A 10,335-nucleotide genomic window follows, 5' to 3' on the forward strand; every position below is an offset into this window, starting at 1 on the left:
CAAACACAAAACAACCTGTTTATAGACATCCCTAGACTAACAATGTTCCTGCCATTCATCATATCTCAGATTCTCCAAGCATACCAAAGCACTGCCCTGCCAAAAAATTAAGACATAAAACTCTGTACACCTTTAGACTGAAGACAAATGTGCTTTCACTGTCAGTATTTCTGCTATAGTCCACAAAATCGTCTACTAAACTGCTGCTGGCTGCACCCTTCCAGTACAAAGTAGCAATTCATCCACTTGTCTTGACATGCAAGAATGTCACATGCCTGACTCTCAACCTCTTAGTACAAAAAAATCTGGACAAAGCCCCACAAATAGGGACAATGTTTAAATATTAAATTTAAATATGTACTATAAACTTGGAAGTTGCTAGAATAAAATGTTTTGTGTTACCATGCAATTTCTGAAATATATGAAGTCTGAAACTCAAAATCCTGTCATTATTTATTGAATTCAATACTCACTGATTTGCCACAAAAATCCAGAGAATCACAATTTTTTATGAGGAACATAATAAAAATTTGAGGCAAAAATCTGGACTGTTGAAAGGTATGGTCACACGGCCTAACAGCAATCCTAACCTGAACATAGACGAACTAGCAAGCAATTAAAGTGGATCAAGCCCTTACAGAACTTGAATTCAGATGATACACCAACTGCAGTTCCACACAAACAGTTAAACACAAGCACACACACTCAGATGCCAATCCAAGGTAAAAAAAAATTAAAATAAACTTTTTCAAAAGCCGTAAAATTAATTCTGATAGCATTTAATTGCAATTCTTAAGCAAAATGAGCAGCTGCTTGCATTTTGAAACTACAGTCCTAAAACTGTTCACTTCCATTGCCAATTAGAAAGACAAGAAATTGTTCCCAGGCAAGTAGATACAAAGACCATAACTCAAGTAACAAATGCCTTTTCACACGTAACAGTCCTGAGTCATTACATATACATTAGCTGTATGTGTTAGTGACTCTGCTTGGAGAATCTGTGCCATCAAGGACACGGGATTTATAACCTGGCTTTGGAGAATAATAGCAATAAGAAGCACTGTGCTATGCAGTAAAAAAATATTCCAAGCAGGATTTCGAATTTAGGCGTTCTACCGCAAATTGGCATTGAGCAATTACCTACCGACATTTATTTGCCGTTATCTAATCAGAAGACATTGCTGCTATGTTTAAGCGAGAGTTGCACTGACAAAGTTTATACAATGAATATATACAACTTTAAAAAATAGATGCCTATGACACAATAAAACATCTTAAAAAATAATGCAATTAATACAAAAATGGCAGCTATTTCAGCCAGAAATAGTCAAAATGTGCATTATATAAATAATGAAACTGGAACATTCAATGCTCTGTCCATCTACAGAAAGCAGGATAAATTTATAACACTGCCTGGAACACAAACACAGAGTTTTTCATTCCATAGGGAATATAAACATCGAAGGGACAAAGGGTTATGCAGAAACATGATTCTGTGGGTGGGACTGCCCATTACATCAATGAGATATGAGGGTAAGTACTGACGTTTAGGTTTCAGTCCGAGAACGGAAAAGGCATTTTCAGTTGGTATAGTGCCCCTTTAAGGAAAAAAAAACTCAGTGTTTCTGAACACAGTTCCATGCTCACTACAGCAATTCTCCTTCAATACTTGATTCAAGTAACTTGAACAGGATGTTGTTCAACTCTGCAGTTTGGTGCTTATCGGAACACATATTTTGGCATTACATTTTCTGATGTTAACAAAAGCACAGAGCAGTGCATTTCTTTTTTTTTCTAACTCAGAGAACAGCTTTAAAAAGGGGGTGGTGCGTGCCCCTGCTCCCATGCCTAAATCCGCCATTGGTCATGCCTCTCCGCCCCTGATTTCATATACATCAACTCCTACATAATTAAAAAGCCACATAATACATGTGTTAAGTTACAAAGTGTTATTTAACTCATTCAGCAGTAAAGGGCTGCTACTTAATTGAGTTCCTCAGTGTGGGTATTTCGTCCCCACACTGGATCAGTAATCAAGGAGCCTGAATCATCAACACTGACACTGGAGAGGGATGTGCACTTGGAATACAAATGGATACACTCAGTATTTCCAACCTCTCTGCATCAAGCACAGTTTCCTTTAAAAGCACACAGGGAACACACTCAGACCGGGGTCTGGATTGCTCTATATCTGTCTCCCTCCAGGTCCCCAATAAGACTCCCCACTGGTGCAGCTGTAGGGTTAGATCCTCAGCCGAGTGTCAAAGCCAAGGCATCCAGCATCCTCTCTGTGAACACAGTGCTTTGTGTCCCTATCTCTAATAGCTGACACACACACACACACACACACACACACACACACACACACACACACACACTGTGAGATTTTATTTTTCACACACATGCACACACAGTCACACACACACACACAAACAAACACATCTGGGAAAGGCTGGCACAGATTTACCTGGTGAGCCCCCTTCTGCCCAGAGTATAATGTAGTTATCACTGCCACCAGACACTCCATAACCAGCTACTCTAAGGCCCTTAATAAAGGGTGTCCAATTATACTGTGTAATAAGGTTGCCACCAATCCATTTTTTTTCAAGACTGTCTGGAAATCAAATTGATGCTCTGGTAGTCCAGAAACACAGTACAAACTCCGGTGTTCTGTTTCAAAAAATGAAACATACTACTGGAGTTTGTTAAATTGGCTGATTTACTATGCTTTTTTACAGAAAAGCATAGCAAATCAGCTGAAAACATGCATTAGGAATGGAAAAAGAGGGCATTCCTGGCTGCTGATGTCACAGCGACATCACATAATGGGTGGAACATGGGTGGGAGAGGGGTGGGAATGGGTGGGGTTATATGTGATTTGAGGGGTGTGGCCTTACTCTGATTTTAGCCCTGGCGAAAGGTGGCAACCCTACTGTGTAAGATTATTACTAAGACAAGTGGTAGTAGTTCACCAAAACAACTAGCCCTTCTGGAGTGGGCCACACACTGTCACCAAATAAATATAAGCACTCTCAAAGGTTAAATACTTTCTACAAGGACCAGCCACAATAAAAGTTTAAATTTATTTAATAATAAATAACAAAAAAAAGAAAATACTAAATGTATATTCAAAGTAAACCACAGAGTTCAAATCACAGAAAAAAAAGAAAATAATATTGATGAACAGGCTCATACAAAGAAAAACAATCTCTAAACCAAGGTTCACTACATTCCTGACTGAATGTAGCAGAATTACTATTCCCTAATAACTTACTTGATAGAGCAAGGCACAATGAAATATGTGAGCAGTCTTTCTAGTCTGATTCCCCAAAACAGAATACTCCTCTACTCAGAGATTACTCCCTGTTAAATATAACATCCAAGATGACTTGCAGAATGACATCATCTTGTCACCTGACTCTAAGTTCCCACAAGATCTCCTTTGAAGCTAAGACAGGAATTTAGAATAGATAGCTACAATACACATCTAAGTGTTTATGTCAGTGCCCTGGAGTTTCTCCTCTTGTACTGAGCTAATGAACAAAAGCTTTTTGCAGGAGGAATGTCTCCAGTCCTGTTCAGCACAGTGATTTGCCATTTAAATGGTTTATCAGCTCATTTATATTTCCCTTATTTTTCTTAAAATAAGCCAGCTGGTTAACATTTGCTGTCCCAGTGTCCTCTATTAAAGCATATACATTTAATTCAGTTTCAGTAATACATATACATTTCTTTTCATTCCAGTAGGGTGCACTCTTGATACATTTTAACACAAACAAACCTCACAAATACATTTTCAGCACAAGCATCTGCATAAATCAGTTTGATATATACAAATGACATATAATTATTTACAAAATTCCAGCTAGCTGTGTTGGCACAAGTCATACATCCACTGCCTTACTTCTCCTGGCATGGCTAGAAGTACCTCCTATAATCACACCTCTCTCCCCCTTTGAATACTCAAGCTAGTTTTTTGAGTGACCCTTGAGAAACATGGCTTGAGAGAAATAAGTATATCTGGGAATATGTTACCCCCGTTCCCTGTCTTGAAAGCCCATCTGAATTGGCATTGCTGACCTCACTATGGTGCAATCCTAAGCTCCACCTTAATAACTTGACATTTTGTTGGCTGTTCTATGTAACCATGTTAAGGGATTGTGGTTTGTAACTAAAGTGAATTTCCTTCCATACAGATGAGGCTGAAGTTTCTGCAGTGCCCATACTATGGCTAGACATTTATTTTCTACAGCTGCATAACTTCCTTCCTAGGTTGGAGTCTATGGCTGAGATATAGCACTTGGTGCTCTTCTCCTTCTGAGGAAACCTGGCTAAATACAGCATGTCTATATTACCATGTCAACAGGGCTGTTCATCGAACACCCTTACATTGACACATGTACACCGAAATACCTAAATGTCGAACGGCCACAAAAGCAATTTTTTCCCAGGGAAAAAATTGCTGGGCCACCAAAAAAGAAACAGACAGACATACACAGTGAAATGGAGGGTTTTGCCCCCCACAATCCCCACCTACTTAAATATGCCAAGTCTGAGATTGCACTACAGTGGAGGAAATGGCAAATTCAAAACAGCTGAGCGATTTTTTTTCCTTAGGAAAAAATCACTTTTGTGGCCATTTGACATTTAGGTATTCCAGTGTACATGTATCAACATAAGGGCATTTGATGAACAGCCCTATCGACATGGCAGTATAGACCCAAGTACAGCCCCTACCCCATGATTTGAAGCATCCACCTGCACAAAAATTATTTGCTGTAAACTAGACTGGCTAACAGATGGGGTCCTCTCAAAGCTCCTTTAAACTTCTAGACAGCCTGCTAGGCTAGCCCATGCTAGTGTCCACACTACCTTATCTGTCCTGTTTTTTCTTGCCATGTCTGTGAGGGGAGAAGCTATTGTACTATAATTGGGAACAAACTTTCTATAGTACCCCTCTGTCTCTAAGAATGCCCTCATCTGCTTTTTGGTAACAGGGGCAAGCCATGCCTGAATGGATTCCACTTTGGCTGGTTCTGGCCTGATCTTACCCCTCCCTATTCTATGTCCCAGGTAGGAGACCTCTGCCATACCCACCTGACACTTACTGCACTTAATGGTCAAGCCTGCCCAGCACTTGTTTGACATGCTGAAGGTCCTCTTTCCAGGAATGGATGGAGATGGCAATATCATCCAGGTAAGCAAAGGCATAATCTCCTGCTCCTGCTAGGATATGATCTATCAGCCTTTGGAAAGTCACTGGGCCATTTTTCATCTCAAAGGGCATCTTCATGAACTCATACAAGCCAAAAGAAGTCACAAAGGCTGACCTCTGCCTAGCGCTGGGAGTCCAGGGCATCTGCTAGTATCCTTGGTCAAATCAGTAGTGGTCAAATACTTAGCCTCACCCAGCTTCTCTAAGGCTTCATCTGTCCTAGACATGGGATAGGTATCTGACTTGGTGTGACTATTTAGTCTTCTATAGTCCATGAAGAACCTGGTGCTACCATCTTTCTTTGGTACCAGCACCACTAGGGATGCCCAGAGACTGCTGGACTCCTGAACTCTTGGAGTACTCCCAGTTCCAACATCTCCTCTATCTGTTCCCTCAGAGTCTGTCTGACTCACTCTGCTTGATAGGTCTTTGGGTCCCTATGTCCACATGGTGCTGCACCAGGTGGGTGCACCCTGGTTTCCCAGTGAGCATGTCCCCACACTCTTGTAACACTGCTTGGATTTCTTGAACCTGGGTAGGGGATAGTGGCTGGGACATTGCTACCCCTTCCCCTGAGGTGTCAGTCCAAGCCTCATTGAGGAGATAAGTCAGCAGATCCCCCTCAGACTCCTCCTGCCATCCACTGCAAATGTTCAGCACAAGGGCCCGCATATCATGGTAAGGCTTCATCATGTTAACATGGTATAATTTGTGCCCCTGCCTCTCGCCTAGCAGTTCTACCATGTAGTTAACATCACTGACCTTCCTTACCACTTTGAAGGGTCCCTCCCAAACTATTTTCAGCTTATTGTGTCTGACTAGAATGAGATCCATCACCTGCTGCCCCACACTATACTCTCTGGCTCAAACATTCATGTCATACCATACCTTTTTCTGCTGTTGAGCTTGTGATGCCCCTGCACTGGCCCAGTAATCATAAAGCTTCAATCCTCACCACTAACACCAGTGAGGGATGTGCACATTGGGAGGATGACAAGTACACACACAGTAAAGTACAATATCCCTTAAGGTCACACAGAGATCACAGTCAGTCTGGGGCTGGTTTCTCCCTCTTTTTCCAGATCCCCAGTAAGACTCCCCACTGGCACAGCTATTGAGTTAAGATCTCAGCTGTGTGGAAAAGCCAAAACCTGCAGCGCCCTCTATGTCCAACCAGTGCTTCATGTCCCTGCCCAAATAGCGGACACACACACACACTTTGAGATTTGATTTATATACAAACACACAGACACTCCTCGGGAAGGCTGGAACAGGTTCGCTAGCTATGCCCCCTTTTACCCAGACAATACAGTAGTATCAGCTGCCACCAACCACTACTTATCTGCTACTATAAGGCCTTTACCAAAGGGTGACCAATCCTACTGTGTGACGTTACTATTATCCAAATGGTAAGTGTGTCCAAGAATTTTAAGTCTATTTAGGTTTGGCCTGTACAGTGTTACCAAATACATATGCAAGTACTCTTAGAGCTTAAATATCTCTAAACAAACCAGTCACAATTAAAAGGTTTAAATATATTTAATAATTAATAATAAAAGAACAGGACAATATTCAATAACTCAATACAGTGACAACAGAGTTCAGAATCACAGGAAATATTTTAAAACAACATTGCAGGACAGTCTCACATAAATACAGAAAACATCTAGACTAATCTTACTATATTCCTATCTATTGTTAAGAGAAATCACTGCACCTAAATCTTACTTACAGAGCCAGGCAAATGCAAGTGCTGAATGGATGTTTACAGGTCCAGAGACAAATACAAATGCACAGACACACTCTCTGAGATAGTTCTTAAATGACTATCAAACATTTCTGCTGGGTTATCTCAGATTACATCATTCTTTGTCACCTCCATGTCCAAAAATACTTATTTCTTAGAAGCTTGCCTGGAACTGGAAGTCTTAAAACAGTTACACTTATTTACTTTTGAAACCTATAAATATTTCTGTTTCCAGACAATAGAAAGAACTCCTAATTGTAGACATCCTGTCTCCTAGCTTTAACTGAGATACCACAGTCATAAACAATTTCAACTTATTTTCTTAGAGTTTTGCAAGTTAACTCTGTATGTTCCAACTTCTACCATGAAAACATATATTTGCACAGGTATATACATTTCTATTCTTTTCCAGTAGGGTACACTGTGGTTACATTATGGAAGCTCAGCACAGAACATACAGTTCAACACATACTTCTGCACCAGTAGTTTAATATACACATAACATATAGTTTTCTTACATTTGTAAGACAAGCATACAAATCATATTACTATTCACAAATGACAGAATTATTTACAAAATTCCAGCTAGTTGGGCTGTCAGCCTTCACAGGGCTCCTGCCAGGTTCTCCTGGGCAGAGCCCATGAGCTCTCTAAATCTTGTCCTGAGGCTTAGGACATATGCCACAACAGACTCCTTGTGGAATTCACACACACTCTCCCACTCATCAAAAATCAAATCTAAACGTTCCCTCACCCTACGTCCATACAGCAATTCAAAGGGTAAAAACCTGAAGATTCTTGGGGCACCTCTCTGTATGCAAACAATAGTTGGGGCAAATATCTGTCCCAATCTCTCTTTAACTGGTCTACAAATGCTCGTAGCATGGTCTTTAGTGTAGAGTTTATCCTCTCCACAGCACTATTAGTATGGGGATGGTAGGGGGTGGTTTTTAGGTGCTTCAGCCCACAGAACGTCTACAGACAAGCCAGGAGGTCTGACATGAAATTGGCTCCTCCATCAATCAGTATTTCTCTATGGAAACCTACCCTGCTGAAAATCTCTAGCAAAGCATTTGCCACCTTCTCTGCCTCAATGGAGGACAAAGACACCATCTCAGGATATCTAGTAGCATACTTCACTGCCACCAGAATATACTTCTTCCCTGTGGAACTTGGGGTACTCACAGGCCCCACAATGTCCACAGCTACCCTCTTAAATAGCTCATCAATCACATGCAAAGGCATCAAAGGAGCTTTGACCTTGTCTCCTGCCTTGCCTACTTTTTGGCACTGCTCACATGTCCTGCAGTACCCTGTTACCTTCCTGGAAATCCCAGGCCAATAAAAGTTCTGCATAATACATCTCTTGGTATGTTTTATGTCCATATGACCTGCATAAGGAATGTCATGAGCTATGGCTAGAAGTGCCAGATGGTAGGCTCTGGGCACTACCAACTGATGTATTATCTCACCTTCTATACCTCCCTCAGGAGATCATTCTCTATATAGTAACCCTTTTTCCAGTATACAGACTCCCCTTTTCCTTGAGAATCAGCCACCTCCCTAGCTACTTCCCCCAAGCTTTGTAATGCAGGGTCTGAGAGTTGAGCCTGTCTCAATTCTATCTTTGTGAATTTTCCCAGCTCCCCTTCCACAGGAAGTCTGGAATCTTCTGACAGTGGTGCCTTACTGTCAGACTGGGTACTACCACTCACCTCTGCCCTTGCAGTCACTCTGTCCAAGGGAGCTTCAGTATCTGCCACGGCTCATCTTCAGGCTCACTGCTACAGGGTAGCTCCCTCCCTGAATTAGCCACATCACCAGTCCTGGCTTCAGGAATGTGGTTTGTCTGGGTCTCCCTCAGGCTACCAGACACACATGCCTGTCTCCAAGCCTGACTGCTTGTCACTGCATGCACACAAGGTACTGCATTATCAAAATCATTCCCTGTCAAGACATCTGCAGCGATCTCCACAAACACACTTACTTGCTTGCTTCCTTTTCCACTCTCCCAGTCAAGATGAACCCTGGCCAAAGGCATTTGGAATGGGATCCCTCCTAAAGCTCTGATAGGAGTGGACTGCCCAAGCAAGTACTGCTCCTCTTTAACCACTGCAGGCTTCACAATGGTTATATCAGAGGCTGTGTCTCTCTCTTGGCAGTGGCCTGTTTTCCATCCACCAAGATAGGATACAAACTCTGGTGATAGTTTCATACCCCTATTGTCTCCAGAAAATTTACCACTGGCATTCTGTTATCCCCTCTTGCTGTGTCCCCACCTTAGTTCCATGGATATCTATATGCTACATGGCCCCATTGGTTACATTTAAAAACATTTATCCCTTGATCCTGGCCATGTACTTGAACTAGTGGCTTCCCCTATTACTGGCAGACTCTGTTGGGGTGGTTTAGGTTGCCCACCATGGGTTCCCTTATATCCATATGCAGCACTTGGTATCCCTTTCCTGTGCAGTGATGCCCTGCTTGCTAAGAAAATATCCCCTTTTTTCTCCAGTTTGTCTGCAGAGCTCCATTCCCTATCTGCCAACCAGATTCTCATGTCCTCAGGCAAAGTGCTAAGAGTTTGTTCCCTCACCAAAAGGTCTGCCAGCCCTTGAAAAGTAGTGATCTGACACCCACTCACCCACCTATGTAAATAAGTGCTTAAGTCAGCAATATAATCACACATACTTTCATCTGCCTTGTGCCTATGCTCACAAAAGTTTCTTCTGTAGGCTTCAGGTTTTAACATTGCAATAAACAGTGCTTAACTTTATCATAATCTAAACAATCAGTATCAGAGAGTTTGGAAAACAGTTTTAGCTTTACCATGGAGTAAGGGAGTAAGGAACTATACCCAGAGCCCTCATTTAACAATATACTGTTTGCATACCCTTTCAAATATGTGAATAAAACTATCAAAATGATCACCTTCTTGTTACTAAGGAAGAAGTTTACTGACCTTTATTGCTTCTGGGGTATGGTTACTCCCTTCCCAATTACCTCCATGACCCTGACAAAGAGTCAACATTTCCTTTTCATGCTGCCCCTGCCTCTCGTTTTCTTCAGCTTCCAAATGCCACAGTCTCCCTGCTGATTCTACTTCAACCTCCATATGCCACAGTCTCTTTCCTGATTCTAATTCTAAATGTTTGGACTCCAGTTCAAGTCTCTTTAAAGGATCACCACAGGCAAATGATGAAAAAAAACATATATTTTTATATTGCCATGATTTACTGCACCTCGCAAAGCTGCCTGTAGCAAAATAAGTACTCTTTCCTAATTTTATTTTTTTTAATACTCTTGTCTGGCCTCATGGGGCCAGACATCGTGATTCCTTTGGAAAGCTAAATCTGTCCTATAATGCACAGAT

Source organism: Protopterus annectens, chromosome 8.part0, assembly GCF_019279795.1.
Source record: "Protopterus annectens isolate FY-2018-M chromosome 8.part0, PAN1.0, whole genome shotgun sequence".
Lineage (NCBI taxonomy): Eukaryota > Metazoa > Chordata > Ceratodontiformes > Protopteridae > Protopterus > Protopterus annectens.